We start from the raw sequence: 15491 nt of genomic DNA, 5'->3' as shown, positions 1-15491 counted from the left end.
TGGCATCATCGACTGGCAGTTGTTGATAGGCTTGGGCAAGGTCCAGCTTAGCGAAGACCTTACCCTCACCCAGGGAATGCAGCAGGTGTTGGACAACAGGAACCGGATAAGCGTGCTGCTGAAGTGCCTTGTTGATCGTGCACTTGTAGTCAGCGCAGATTCTCACCGACCCATCTGGCTTGACAGGCGTGACGATGGGGGTTTCCCACTTGGCGTGGTCAACCGGCTCCAAAACTCCTTGGGCGATCAGTTTGTCCAGTTGTTCGTCCACCTTAGCCTTGAGAGCAAAGGGAACCCGGCGTGGCTTTAGCTTGATGGGGGCGACTTGTGGATCAAGGCTAAAGGAGATGGGCGTACCTGTATATTGCCCCAAGGTGCCGTCAAAAACCTCGGCAAAGTCTTTGACCAGACCCTCAATCTCTGCGTTAGAGATGCAGTTGATGCCGGTGACTTCCAGGCCGAGGGCATCAAACCAGTCTAGCCCTAGGAGGCTTGGCCGCTGACCTTCGACCACCACCAACCGGAGCAGGCCCGAAAAATCCTTGAAGGCGATCCGGAACCGGCCAACGCCTACCACGGGAATGTCGTTTCCCTGGTAGTCTCTCAGGTGTACGCGGTGAGAGTCGAGTTGCCTTTTGGACACTCTGGGTACCAGTCTTTTGATGGTGCTCCACGACACGATGGACAGGGCAGACCCGGTGTCGATCTCCATGTCACATGGAGCTCCTTCAATGAGCACCGTGACGTTCAGCTTGCGTCGCGTAGGCGAGTCGGTTTGGCCAATCGTGGTTCCAGATGGGCAGCGGCAGTTGGTGAGAGCGAAACAACTTTCCATGGCAGACTGGAGTGAAGGCTTGGACTTGCGAGTCGATGAAGGGGGGGTGTCAGACGGAGCCGATCGGCAGACCTTAGCGATGTGGCCCCTTCTGGAACACTTCCTACAGATGGCGTCTCTGAATCGACACTTGGCACGGGAATGGTTGCCTCCGCAGCCGGCACATTCCGGTTGGCCCTTGGACTTCTGTTGGAACTTCCTGTGCTCCCGCTTTGTCTGGTGCACGTCATCGCCTTCACTGGAGGATGCCTCATCACTGCTGGCCTCTTCATGATGCACCGGAACTGGCTCCCTAGCAAGACGCGGGCTGCTGCACTTGCGGATCTCCTGGGCGGAGCGTTCAGCAGCTTCTGAGGCCACAGCCTCCTCAATGGCTTTCTGCAGCGTGAGGTCTGGCTTGGCGAGGAGACGCCGTTGCAGATGGATGTCCCGGACCCCGCAGACGATTCGATCCATCAGGGCATCGTCTAAGTCTCGGAACTCACAGTGCATTGCAGCCTGTCGCAGGGCGGTGGTGTAGTTGTTGATTGACTCCCCCTCTGCCTGGTTCCGGTGGTAGAACGCATGGCGGGCAGCAATCTTGGACGGCTTTGGTGCGTAGTGGTTGCGGAGCTTCTCTTGGATCGTGTCCCATGGTGTTGCCTGGACTGCTTCGGGCGCAACCAATGCTCGGGCCGTCTCAAACACCTCAGGCCCACAGAGGCTGAGGAATAGGCCCCGCTTACGATCCTTTGATACTGCTGTCAGCTCGTTGGCTTGGAGGTAGCAGTCGAACCGAGCGAGGTAGGAATCCCATGATTCAGAGGCTGGCGCAAACGGCGGTAGAGGCACAAGTGAAGCCATGATTCCGATGCCGGCGTGAAGGGCGATGGATGGAACAAAGTGCTCTAGCCAGAACAGTCAGCTCTGAATTGGTTCTGTCCAGTGATTTCGCTCAGTGATTTCGCTCTGTGATTCAGCTCAGTGATTCAGCTCAGTTCAGAGGCTGGCCGCATCTGGCTGTGCTCTGATGTCCATCCATCCCATCCTCGTCGCCAGTGTTAAGTTGTGGGTTGACATAGCAGACAACACAGCGATTTCTCCAAGTAGCTCTTTATTTCGTAAGCTGGAATAGAACTGACTGCAAACAGCTCAGCCGGCCTGCTTTTATAGGCAGCCGGCTGTCAACATTGTAACAACAACAGCCCAGAGTTCCCGCCTAAAATAACTGACGCGGACCTGAGGGAAAACTATCTACAGACCTGAGTGAAAACTATATACAGTATCCCCCTGCTGGCCCAGGGTGAAACTTCACTACATAACATAACATGTTGCAGAAATTTAACTTAGAGCAATCTGATGGCCAATGAATTTTTGAGGAGAGAAGAATTTTGGGTAGAGGGGATTATTTGTGGGCTTTATTGAGCATCAGGTTCCACCTCTGCCTTGTACTCAGCTTGTGGTCTTCGACAAGTCACTTGTCCCAGTCTAGAGCAGCTTCCTGTTTCATGGTCATGCCCATTGAGGTGCCTCTGGGAAGCTTACAAGGGCAACTGCATTCTCTGCTGTTTGTCCCCAGCACCTGGTATTTAGAGTCATACTGCTTCTGAAGAGGGAAGTTCCTGTTGCTTATCCTGTAAGAGATGGTTGATTTCCTTGAGTGGAGGCTAGGGTGGCTTTAGGCAGATGCAGCCAGTGGCAGACTTTGGTAATCTTTCATATTATGGCATCCTGTGTGAGGCCAAAATTTAGCATCCCGAAATGGATCTTCTTAATGATGGATCTTCTCAGTTTTACACTCCCTCAGCTCAGCACCCTGTGTAACAGAACCACTTGCATCTGTTGCAGCCAAGGGACACCGTGGGTAGGAGGGACTTGCAATGTGGGTGGGGGATGTAGCAGCCTTGGTTTGGGGAGATACTCTTGCTAACATATAGAATGGTATTAAGATCAATAAATTGCAGAGGGTCAGTTTAGTTTCTCCCCGTACTAATTGTGAAATGAAGGGTGCACCATTTCTCCTTAAGGCCACCTGCAAATGTATCATGACAGTGCCAGAAGTGCTGTGTCATGGATGGCAATGCTCAGACTGGCTGAGGCAGACAGTGCCATTCTTTTACTTTGCACTAAAGAAAGGAAGGGATGGCAGTACCATTTAGAATGTCTTTCTTAACTGGTAATGGAAAGACTTGGACGTTTTGTTCAATAAACAAGAAAATGTACTTTCTCTGCCAAATACCTGGATTTCCGCCCATAATTCAACAAAGGCTCTCCTGTTTGGATACAATGTCTCTTTTCTATGTCACTTTGGGTGTAAAAGATGCTCTGAGAGAGGTGTGCAAGATCTGCAAAACATTATTTTGAAAATAACAAGATGAACACCTTAAAGATGAACCCTATTTTTGTGGCCCAAGCATTCATGGTCTGCAGTCTAGGTGTTTGAAGTGTGAATCTGAGCTACAGGTGTATAGTATATATGTTTGATGCATGCACTTGTGTGCGTTTGTGTGTGGTTTGGAAGGGGGAAATTACATGCAGAAAAGTACAGTTGTAGATAATTAATGCTATTAACAGTGGCCATTCACACATAGAAAGACGGTTGGTGATAGCACAGACTTCCCTGCAGTGATAAGCCAATTGACTCATGTAGCACGATAAAAATCCTTTGTCTCCATTCAGTCCACAGGTGATAGCTTTGAACCTCTTGAAGAACTGTAATTCAGTGGTTTCACCTGCAAGTCTCTATTCATACTTTTTCTAATCATGAGGATTAAGGCTAGATGAACACTCTTCTGCAGGCTAAATGAGCCTTCCTGCTTGTGATCATTCTGCCTGTGTTTTGACCTTAGCTGAAATCATTTTTGTGATGTCACAATATTTTAGATTGCTTTGTCATTGTGTCGACATATGCTAAGAAGCTGAATGGATGAGGCAGAAAACCTCTGTACATTCTAGTGTATCAAGGTCAACCAATAGGAATGCAAAAGAAAGGTGGAATTAGAAGTGATTCAGTAAGTTATAAAACAAGAATGGAGAAAAATCGGTGGCCACACTCACCTTTTAATTACTTCATAGACGAAAGCCATGGTGATGGTGACCTTTGAGGTCTCTTAGATGGTCATCCTGTGATGCTTTGTAAGACCTGACTTTATGCGCTAATGAATGTCTGGATAAAGGTCAACATTTCAATGTTACTGGAATCCACTTCACTTGTGTTTTTAATATTTCCTTTGCAATACCTCTATGAAGTGTTGAAGACCTATAGGACCCATTCTTCAGACTGGAAGTCATCAAAGAGCAGAAAGTCATTCCCTTCTACAGTAAGCAGAGGGTAGCCAATTATAATCTAACATCCTTTGGAGACTTGCTAAAACCTGGGCATTTTGGAGGGGCTCTTTGGCTGACTTTTGAGAATCATTATAATCTGTGCAGATCAGCTGAGGAGGGAGCTTATTCCCCATCTCCACTCATCAAATGACTGATATCCCAGGAAGTGCCTCTATCATCCCAGCACTGTGTCTATTGCTGAAAAAGAATTGTCGCTACTGCCAAAACCAGTAATGTCTTGGAGGGGTGAAAGAACAAGTTTCTGGAGGAACAGATTAAGCTCTCAAACTTCAGTATCACACCAGTTTAATCACCGGCTTCTATAAAACAGAGCATCTACTGTTGCTTTGAAAGAACCTTTTCCACTGATCCCACCCTGATGGAACTGGAAACCTTAGCTACAGGGACAGGATGCTATACTAAGCCTTACATTGGACTAGTAAGAAACCATAGGACTTAATTGATGCATTCAACATACTAACAATGAAAGAGATTACACACTATCAAAGCCAACAAGCAGATGTCTTGAAAGTAAAAGATTCCAGTAATTACTTTTAAGTCCAGAGAATTGGTCTTTATCTCCCTTCATTCTGTTGGATGCTACATCCTAATCCATATGAGTGATACTTTGGGACTTGATCTTTCAGGATTTGGAATAAGTACATCTCAAGTGGGTGTTAATTGGAAAGTCAAGTGCAGCCCTGTGGATCCTTACCTGGAAGTAGGCCCCATTGAACACAATGACACTTACTTCTGAATAAACATTCATAGGCTTGTGCTCTTTGACTCTTCTGCAGAGCACTGCTTGTTCCCCTGCATGAAAACAGCCACCAAACATTTGTCCTCAGTCCGGTACATGCTTATGATATTGTAAAGAAACCTAAGCATGAATTTGAGACTTTCAATGATACAGCCATCAACAATTCCCATGGTTGCAGCAGCACATTTTCCATCCACCACACCCATGGTTTTATCACAGTCTTGCTACCTCTGAGTCTTTCTCTATTATGTAATACATTCTGAAAGAATGACTTCGATCACTCTGCATTCCGTGGGAAATTGCTGTGTCCAGAGATCTGCAGAAGAGCTGGCTATTGATGCTACTATTGATGCTATTTGTTGTTCATGCAGAAAAAAGTATAGCATAATAGAACCAGATTTCGAAAACTGTTGACCTTCTTTTCTAGTTCTGCTGAAATTCTGGCCTTCAAAAGTAACAATGGGTACAGTTGCATACCTGGCACCTCTGGCGCTCCTGGAATAGGAACTAATTGCCCTTATTCATCTGGAGAAACCCTGCTTGGGACAAGTATGAAGGAGCATGCTAAAAATTCTTTCTATTCCTGCGATGCTTGGGAAAAGAAAATATGTGCTTCTTCCTCCATTTTAAAATATGAACATGGATATCATTGCACTTTGCCATTGGTTCTTTCTTTTGATGCCTTATAAATGTGAATATCTACCTTGGAGTACTTTTTAAAATTAAATTAATTCCCTACCTTTCTGCAAGGCAGCTTTGAGCACCTAAACACACAGAGAATTATACAAATGATAAATTCTTACGTCTCATTTAAGGTGGTATATTGGTTTCCTGTTAATTGTGTGCCAGTTTCTTGAATAACCTGGATGCTCTTTGCCTTCTGAGATTAGAGTGGTGTGCTTGACTTTCACCTTGGTCTCTCTGCTGTTTTCCAAATTGGTTCTGCCATACCTGAACTTGGGACAATTTTGTAGCCTAAATGAGAGTCCTTTCTAAGCGTTGTACAATGTTGAGGTTTACTGCCTAATAACTTTAGCCCACTCTTTTTGGCAACATTTTATAGGTTGCTAGGGAGGTAACTTTGCACCTGTGGGAACCGTCTACTGAACTGATGGGTCTGATTTGGTGTAAGCTCGTATGTGCACGAGGCATGTGCTTCCTACTGATTCTGAACAGATGCTTCAAAATGTCAGGCAAATGTGTTGCCTTGCACGACACTTCGTTCTTCCAGTCCCCCCACCACATCCCAGTACATAAAGGGAAGTACTATTCTCTCCCCCCCCCTCAGTCTAAGAAAGTTCCAGGACATCGAGTAATCCTGACTTGAAATAATTTAGACTATAATAAACTTGCAGACTTGTGCAGCGTGGGTTCAGCAAAGATGACAAGCTAATGCAAACCTAAAAATATCTTTATTTTCACTCTTCACAAGAGATTTGAAGGTGATCTAGTCCATTTGGATACATTAACAAAGCAGTTGAGACTGAACCGCTTATTTATATTTAGATTTATTTCTTTTTTATTCTCTCTTATTTTCACTCTTCTTTATCCTTTTCCTTTTTTTAGGTTAGATTGGTTTTTATTGTTTCTTATGTTGAAAACTTTCAATTAAAATATTTTGAACACACACAGACATAGGCATTCTCTTCTTTCTAACCTCCTTTATATTTTGTATTCCTTAAAGCCTACCTTTATATTTCAGCCTACCCTTTTCTTCTTTCCATGTTATATTAGTTATTCTAGTTTAACCTTTTTTGTTTGTGTTGGGCTGTTAAATTTATTTTGTAAGTGTATTTTGTATCTACAGTATATTATAAGCAGTAAATCTATTCTGTAAGTGCTAACAGTTCAAAACTATGCAAGTCTACTAGGTCAGAATGGCTTTTTTGAAGTATTGAAACCTTCATCCATTAAAATCAGGCACAGCTGCAGGATGTGGCATATTTGGACAACAGTCATACCCCAGACACGCTAGCAGGGCCTACTGAGTTTGACATTACTTCCTTCTGCCATGGGGCCCCTACCTGACACTGCTGCTCACCTGACACTGCTGCTAACACTCACCATTGCATTGGGGCACAATGCTGCACTTGCTCCCCTGAAGGGTGGCACTTCTGGACCAGTCTAAAATTTCTCAAAATGCAGTGTTTAACATTGTTGTTTTTTTAAAATAATTTTTATTAATTTTCATAAACAAAAAACACACAAATAAACAAACAATACATGACTTCCCCATGCCTCCCCTTCACTGCACCCCTGTTTCAAAAATTTTTTAGCAATCCTTCATTCCTTTTCAAAATTTGATTTCCCTCCAAATTTTCTTAACTTAAATATTTACAGCTATAGTTCTCTGTTTCTTAACCCTTAACATTTTATCAGTCCGAGATTTTGCAACAGTTCTTAAGATATAATTTAAATTTTTTCCAGTCCTCTTCCACTGTCTCCCTCCTCTGATCACGGATTCTGCCGGTCATCTCTGCCAGTCCCATGAATTCAGTCACCTTCGTCTGCCATTCTTCCAGCAGTGTTTAACATTGATGTCAAGCATTTTATTTGGGGTAATTTCAAATTGTGGCTAGCTGCAATGGATCAGAGCTAAGCCAGTGCTTGGTTTCCAGAAGTGCTGCCAACATCACCCTCCAGGGTTAGGATATTTGAGGTGTGGGGCTGGGTGAAGCAGTGCTAGGCAGGGGTCCAGACAACTTCACAGTGGCAATTCTGGATGCGGCCCAGGTTGGCACCCGCAGGCCCATTACTACTACCAAATTGAGGGCCCACTCAGGCCCTGTCAGATGTCTTAATTAAATTTCATGTCACAGTCATTGCAATCAGCCCAGGCTGTACTTTTGAAATAGCCTTCTCTGCAGTGATGAGCAGCACAGGGATGTTAGAAGTCTGCTCCTTAACTTTGAAATTTGTATCCTGAAGAGGTCCATTACCATGTCTGTGTGAATTGCTCAGTTGAGATCAAAGCCATCTGCACATAGAAATGTGATGCTGGTGCTTCTGAAAACTGTTTAACCCTATGCATCTGATAATTAGATGCTGATTACCAACATGTTTAAGGTGACACTTGGGAGTTCAACACATTTTTACACCCCCACAGCTTTGATTGGCACTGAATTCTTTATTGCTTACCTGCTTTGCTTTTGCTTTTGCCCCTCTCACATAATTGTTACTTACAGTACAGAGGAACCGTGGTAACTGCATTCTGGTTGAAATACGCATATTTTCCTTTTGACAATATTCAAGGCAGGCAAGATTACATGTGTGCTCCCTTCCTCCCCAGAACTTTGCCTGATCTTAAAAATATCCCTGCAATAAGTACGTGCTAACCATTGACTGCCTATATATAAATACAGACTGGAAGCATTTAAAAGAGGCTTTCTTACTTTGCTTGTATTGGGCACCTAAGCACCAAGGTTTAAATGTCACATGTGGCTGAATGTAATTTTGCACAATCAATAATTTTGTCAGCTCTGTTTCTAGCCTCTTGCTGGTTTCCATAGATACAGATGGGAAGTGACAGGTTCTCATTGTCTGTGTTGACCCCATTGTAACCTTTTGCTCCTGGACTTCCTTATTAGGGAATATGCTTACTTTGCTGTCTGAGTTCCCTCCACCACCGCCACCCCCATCTGTATCGTGCTTATTTTGATTTTCCTTCAGATTCATCCAGGACAAAAGCACTAGCTAAATCTGCCCTTTCTTGTTTGCTACAGAAACTTTTGGACTGACATCTGGTGTCACTATGCGGTTTGGATACAGTGGTAGGACACAGTTGTAACTCCTATAGTGCTGTCACCTTGATAATGACTCCTGTTACAAAATTGTGTTGAAATTGTAATGGCACAGTCGGTTACCTCTGTTACATTCCAGCTATACCATTAATGTATGGAACCCACAATTCTGTTGCCATGCTCACCATGACGAGTGTTCTATCAACCTCTAATAAGCCTATGGAGAAGAACCCCAGACTATCTCTCTAGTTCCAAGCTTTAATCTTTGCATGCAATTAATATATATTGATTTGTTGAAGAATATAGAGCATACCCTAATGGCTGCTGCACACAAGTCTATTTTTTCATTCTTTGTTGGGAAAAACTTTACCCAAGCTATGTGGCAAATTCAGCCCTGTGTTGTCTACTACATGTGCATGCAGAAGGTACACTTGTTGGGACATGGCTTCCTGCCCATGTAAGCACAGCTCTTTTGCTTGATGCATGGTGTGTTGTGGTATGTACACAAAAATCATGCAGCATGCTTACACCAAATGGATTCCAGTGTAAAAAAGGAGGGAGGAGACTTTTGGTGTGTAATTTTCAGTGTAAGCTATAGAATTAACGAGATGAAGTTTCAAGAAGGAAGGAGGGATGGAGAAGTCCAGTCCTCTCCTTATCCTGCTCACAACTATCCCTCTCATCCATTCCCCAAACAGACAAGCTGGGCTCTCTGCATAGAAGTGATGGTGAGAAGGAGTGGGTTTATCATTCTTCTTCCACTCATCCTCAACTCTCTCATCCATCACTGAGACCATTGCCTCAGGTATATAAAGAGTAGTGGCAAAGTCTGTTATTCCAAACCATGCCCTTCACCCTGTTATCCCAAACTGAAAAAGACAGAGACCTCTTGATCCTGAGAAGGAGGTAAATAATGTTCCCACACATACATTACCAAGACAATTTTTGTTATTAGGCAGGATATAAATACATACACATAAATACATATCAGCTATATTTTGAAATGGCTAAGGAGAAATAGCCTCCCCTCCTGCCAAACCTGGGGTTTGAAAGTGAAGGAAAAGATGCCCCATGTTTTATATATGAAGTGGTTTACTTTGGGACATCACTGAAGTGTGTGTGGAGGTGTTTAAACCCGTTTCCTACTCATGATAGCACCAGTTAATAATCCAGTTTCTTGTCTGGGGATGTGTTTCAGTTTTGTGATAGTACAAAAGTGTTATGTGATCTTAGCAACTGGCTTACATGCAGACACAGACACACATGCAGCCCATCAAGTTTAGTGGGTGTGGTAGAGTGAAGTGCCTGCAGAGTTCTGGTCCTTTCCCCAACCCCACTTCAAAATGATTTTAATTCTATGGATGGTCATCTCTGATGGGTTCTATAGTTGCATCCTGCACTGCAGATTCTGCATTGGAGTCTGTGTGTGGTGGTGGTGGGGGGGTCAAAGATCCTTTCAACTTTGTGGTGCTCATTGCATCTTCATGTCCCTCACACGCACCTGTTTCCACCTCCGCCCCCCCCAACTTATTTCTGGAATTTGTCTCCATACATAAGCAGCATACCATTTTTTTAAGGGGGTGAGAATCTTCTTGACATACTGACCAGAATGATGTTGTTGTTGTTTATCGTGTCTGACTCTTCGTGACCCCATGGACCAGAGCACGCCAGGCACTTTTGTCTTCCACTGCCTCCCGCAGTTTGGTCAGACTCATGTTTGTAGCTTCGAAGACACTATCGAACCATCTCGTCCTCTGTCGTCCCCTTTTCCTTGTGCCCGCCATCTTTTCCAACATCAGGGTCTTTTCCAGGGAGTCTTCTCTTCTCATGAGGTGACCAGAGTATTGGAGCCTCAGCTTCAGGATCTGTCCTTCCAGTGAGCACTCAGGGCTGACTGGAATAGATAATGGTAATTTAAAATTAACACTCAGGGATCATGTTCACAATAGAGGAACATGCATAGAAGCCTTTATTGCAGCACTGGATACTTAAAGCGTATCCTTTGCTTGTAAAAACCCTCTTAGCTGCCAGTTCCTGTCCCCACCCCCCCACCTCTGGTCCACCACATTATTGTAGAAAAGGTAGCAGAGGAGGGAAACTGATGAACAAGATGGGTGGCAATTTTGGATGAAGTGTGCCAGGATGGGTTTTCCTGAGTTTGGGGAAATCCTTGGGGAAAGCCTGTGCTTTCCCCAAGAATTCTAAAAGAGAGACTTGGAGAGACCTAACCCATTCCAAATCGAGGTGAGTGGATATTGCTATTACTGCACTTGCTCAGTATGCTGACCTCAGTGCCAGAGGAAAGGTTTCCTCTTTTTTTTGGCAGTTGGTCCTGGGTCAGTGCACAAACATTTAAGTGTTTGAAAAGCTGCCAACTATAACTGAGGGGCAGTCCTGTTTGGGCTATATTTGCTCCTGCTGTGAAGCAATTATCCTTTCATTGTCTCTTAAAGCCTCCACTGTTTTGCAATGCTGTATGACTTAAAACACTTAGCCAGCTTGGCTGTGCAGTGTGTCCTAGGGCTGGAGCCCTGCAATGCTCTCAGAATATTCCCCTATTAGCTTTGCCAGCAATGCAGTAAGTGATTCAGCAGAACAGCTCCAGTGCAGAGAAGTACTGCAAGGAATTGGATGAGTCTTTTCCTATGTGTCCATGCCCAGGACCCCAGCTTGTTTGCATTTGCTTGCAGTTTTAGTCAGCAGCCTTTCACGTTTTAATTGTGCCTAAGCCCTATTGAACTCAGTGGGCTGACTTTGAAATAAGCATGCATAGCATCAGGCGGTTAGTGCTTACATTTACACTTTTTTTGTTTTAAACCCTATTTGGAAAGTTAGGCACAGGGCTTTCCCCAATTAACTGTGTGAGCAAGACAGTGGACTCTTTAAAGGAGTTAAAGGGCCACTATAATGTTGCAGTCAATGCTATATCAGCAACTCTTTAAGAGTTCTAATTGTCTGAGAGACAGTGGTAAGTAGTGATGCATGTTGTGCTGGGAAGCTGTACACGTTTGTCTGGAATATGAGTCACACCTACCTGCATGGGTTGGGAGCTAGAAAATCCATCAGCTGGGTGCAAGCAGCTTAGATTTTGGTTGCCAAAAGCTGCATTAAGGTTTTGGGGAGCTCATTATACTTTAGAACCAACATTTGCTGTTTTTATAGTCTCTGTACCCCAGACAACCTGCGCAAGCTATATCATAGAATCATAGAATTGAGGAGTTGGAAGGGAACATGAGGATCACCTAGTCCCATGCCCTGCAATGCAAGAATATACAGCTGTCCCATAGTTGCAACCTTGATCAAACCTGCAACCTTGCAACCATGGCATTATCAGCACCACACTCTAACCAACTGAGCTATAATTGTGAATATATTATCGCAAAAGCAGTGTGTGTTCTCTGCCAGTGTAAACTAATCCTGTAAAGGCTCTCCAGAACAGCTTTCTGAAAGGAAGAGCATGAAACAATCTGTATGTAGATTTTGATTTGCATGTCCATAGATGATGTACTTAGTACTGTAGCTTGCCAGCATTTGATAGTGGAGACTAGGAGAAAACTCAGCCTCCTCTGTTGCCTGCTGCTACAAAAATTGCAGTGGTTCCATAACAGAAACACAGCAGCAACAAAATGGTGGCCAGTTTGGCATTTGTGTGTGGCTGCCTCTCCATGGTAAAAACTTCTAGTGTGGTCACAGGTTCAAATCACTGAGAGAAGAACCAGTCAAGATGAGCATTTCTGGATGAATAAAGACCAATGGAAGAGTTTATGGCCAGTCCAGTAATTTATTTTCTTGAAACAGGGACAGCAGTACAGCTCCCTCTTCTGGAAGAGCAGAGAAGACAGAAATGTCTCAAGAGAACTAGTCTAGTGAACCTCTAATATATTCTCCTGGGTGGGGGCTCAGAGCCCTCATCACAGTATTATCCAGTGATGATCAAATGGCCTTGTTTTATAGCACAGCTCTGCATACTTTTGAGAGGCCTTCCCGAGGTCTATGAAAATGAGACCTGCCGCCCTCTCCTCATAGTTTAACTTCTGCATCATATTTTCTGTCCTCTATGATTCCTTAGCTTCATAAACAGAGCTGGTACAAAAAGGAGACGGCATCTTTTGGAACAAGAGAAAATAGGCTGCCGTACAAGGATCTCTGGCTTGCACTGTGCAGAACATGGGGACTGGCCCTAGCTGGCACTTGAGCCTGTTTTCAGCTGACTCTGAGAGAAGCATAGAGTGGGCAGTGTCTTGGACTACAACTCCTGCATTATTCACGAGGGAAATCCACAGAGAGGGAGGGGAGGAGTAAACAAGGAGAGTGTGCAATAGCTGTTAATACGTGGCCTGGTGTGCTCTCTCATTTGCTGTGGCACTTGAAGGTTTGGTGGGCTTGAGATAATGAGCCTCTATGTAAGCCACAGAGGAGGGATGGTGAGCAGAGAGTGATTTTTTTCCTTCCCAGCAGCAGTTGCATTACATCTATATTTGACCCTGGAAAAAGTCTGCTCGGTTTTCACAGCATCTGAAGGCCAGAGGTCTGCTTCCTTGGAAACAGTAAGGAGCAGCATTTTTCACCCACCTGAGCAGCTTGGAGGTTTCCTTGGTCGTCTTAGCAATCATGACTGAATCATTCCTTGCCTTGCCTGGAGGACCATCACTTTTGGGATAAAGGTGACTGAAAGACAATTGAATAGCCCTGGCAGGGGAGAGAGAAAGAGGAGGAGAAATGGCTTAATTGTGAAAGGTGATAAAGGTAGGCTGGTCTGCTGATTTGGTACCAAATTCTTGGAGATGTAGATTAGATTTGAACAGGTGCTATAAGATGAAATGGTGTAGAAGAGTAAGTGAGCAGTTGGTTGGTCCAGTACCTCTCTGCCAGCATCCTCTAGAAGGGAGCACTGAAATATTTTGTTGTGGCCTCTCATCCAGTCTAAACAAAAGATTAGAGCTGGAGTTTTCTAATGCAGCTGTGTCTTTAGCATTGCTTGAGGAAACCCAATGACAACATGATTTCTGATTTTGTTTTGCGGCAATAGTTTCATTTTAGCGCCTTTGCTTTTTGTGGTTGCTAGCATTGCACTCTGCTCTAGCACTGTCAATAAAATTAATCCATATGTGTCCCTCCCCCTCCCTCGTGTTCTTGCCCTTGAATCTCTCATTGATTTATTGCGTGTCTTCACATGCACCTATTTGAATTCAAAGTTCTGCTGGCAGATAGGGGAGAAATGCATTGGGCCTTCATTATCTGATGGGGAAAGCAGAAATAATTTGATTGTTGTGTGACTTTGATTTTCCAGTCATGGTAGAAATGCCAATATATCTTTAGAGGTACAGTGGTTAAAATACTGATTTAAGGGAACACAGATGCAAACCTCAGAGCTAGAACACTTATAGATTCCCCCCCCCCCAGCTACATTTTTAGAATACAATGCAAGATGAGGTATGGTGGCAGGGGAATGTCCACTTTCCTCCTCTATGCCTGAATATTTTGCTTTAAAAAGGAAGATTTTACTGAACTCTGAATATGTTACCCTTCCTATAAAAAAGATATGCAGCCTGGGCTCTCCCCCCCCCCCCCATAATTTAAAAACACTCAGAGCGGATGAGAGTCCCTAGAATCTTGTAGTCTGCTTGCCTTTTTGTATTCTGCTGCACTTCCATTCTTGTAACTTTGGCCTTTTTTACTGTATTATAAGCTTCCCTGAGCTTTTAAAAGGAAAGGCAGGCTATAAATGTTTTGAGTGGATAAATATTTCTGAATGATGGCAGGTTTCTTCAAAGAATCGAACATGTTGGCATCCTTCTGCTTTGTAACAACAATAGAGGTGATCAGTAATGAGAGGCAGGAAATTTCCCATTTCAAAAAATGTGTGGTTTCATAAAATGAATAAGTAATGTAATGAATGGGTACAACAGCAGTCAAAGTAGGCAGCTTCAAAGTTGTAATTAACTTCTTCAGGTGACTGTTCTTAGGAGAGCATGCTTGCCTGTGTAAATAAAGGTAGTTCTTTGGGTGGCTCAAATAAGTGCCTTAACATTTTCGTTGCCTTCATATTTAAAAAAAAAATGTAAAGAAATCTAAGCTTGTCATATCATATTTCAGTATTCTAATAAAATACTTTCTAAGAGTAGTTATGCACTTATTGACTATATTTAAACCACACAAGTAAGTGCATTTTATGGATTCCCCCATGCAATACTTCAATTATATGTTATTGCCAAAACATAAAATAAAACTTGAGACATATACATCATACTTTCCCCCCTTTTTTCTTTTTAAGGTAAGCATGTTAAAGCAGACCCCAATCAATTTTAGTCCAGCAGAAGCCCAATAAATTTAGGGCAGCAGAAACATCTTCAGAATTTTCTCGGATTCAAAACTTCTCAGAAAACCCACATCACTGGATAGGATCAAAGCAGTTTTGAGGCAAGGGGTCATGGAAATGAGTAGGAAGCTTTGTGCCAAGTCTTTCTTCCAAACTATATGGATCAGATTCTGTGTGATTGAAAACTATACAGGAAGTCTAACTTGGGTTCACCTCAGACCACTGTCTGTTGGTTACTTGATATGATGATCCATATGTAAGAAAACAGGAGTATAATGGAAGGTAAGCTGGTTAGCACATGCGGGGTTTTTTACTCTTCCTAGGGCAGGTGTATTATTAACTTCTCCCTACTCAGTAAATAGATGCTACTGATGAACATACAGTTGTGCAGTACATTTTAAAATAGTTGTATCTATCCCAGCAGGTAGAATCTAGCTACTATCTTTTATTCTACCTTAAGAAGTACCTTTCCCATAACAATCTGCCCATGCCCTTAGGTCATTTGCTGAAGTCTTTCCCAATGTCATCCTT

At 43.6% G+C, this 15491-nt stretch overlaps 1 protein-coding gene and 1 long non-coding RNA gene across 15 annotated transcripts in view; one reads left to right on the top strand and one right to left on the bottom strand.

The window, feature by feature from the left end:
• NFASC (neurofascin) overlaps window positions 1–15491 on the top strand; it is a 180121-nt gene that overhangs the window by 24843 nt on the left and 139787 nt on the right. The window contains exon 1 of one of the 14 annotated variants that reach the window (XM_081866293.1): window positions 13252–13387. The exons of the other annotated variants lie outside the window; for them this stretch is intronic. The gene's annotated coding sequence lies outside the window, so the exon portion shown is untranslated. Of the gene's footprint in view, window positions 1–13251; window positions 13388–15491 lie in introns of those variants that run through there. 14 annotated transcript variants of the gene reach the window in all.
• On the bottom strand, window positions 2204–5834 carry LOC309344382. Its single transcript, XR_014157703.1, has 3 exons — window positions 3872–5834; window positions 3054–3159; window positions 2204–2448 (listed from the first exon to the last, which is right to left on the bottom strand). It is a non-coding gene; the product is annotated as an uncharacterized lncRNA (long non-coding RNA).

Source organism: Podarcis erhardii (genome assembly GCF_964252035.2).
Source record: "Podarcis erhardii genome assembly, chromosome: 6".
In the NCBI taxonomy this organism is placed as follows: Eukaryota; Metazoa; Chordata; class Lepidosauria; order Squamata; family Lacertidae; genus Podarcis; species Podarcis erhardii.
The sequence above is the reverse complement of the archived record's forward strand: the minus strand, read 5'-3'. Positions and strand labels throughout refer to the sequence as shown.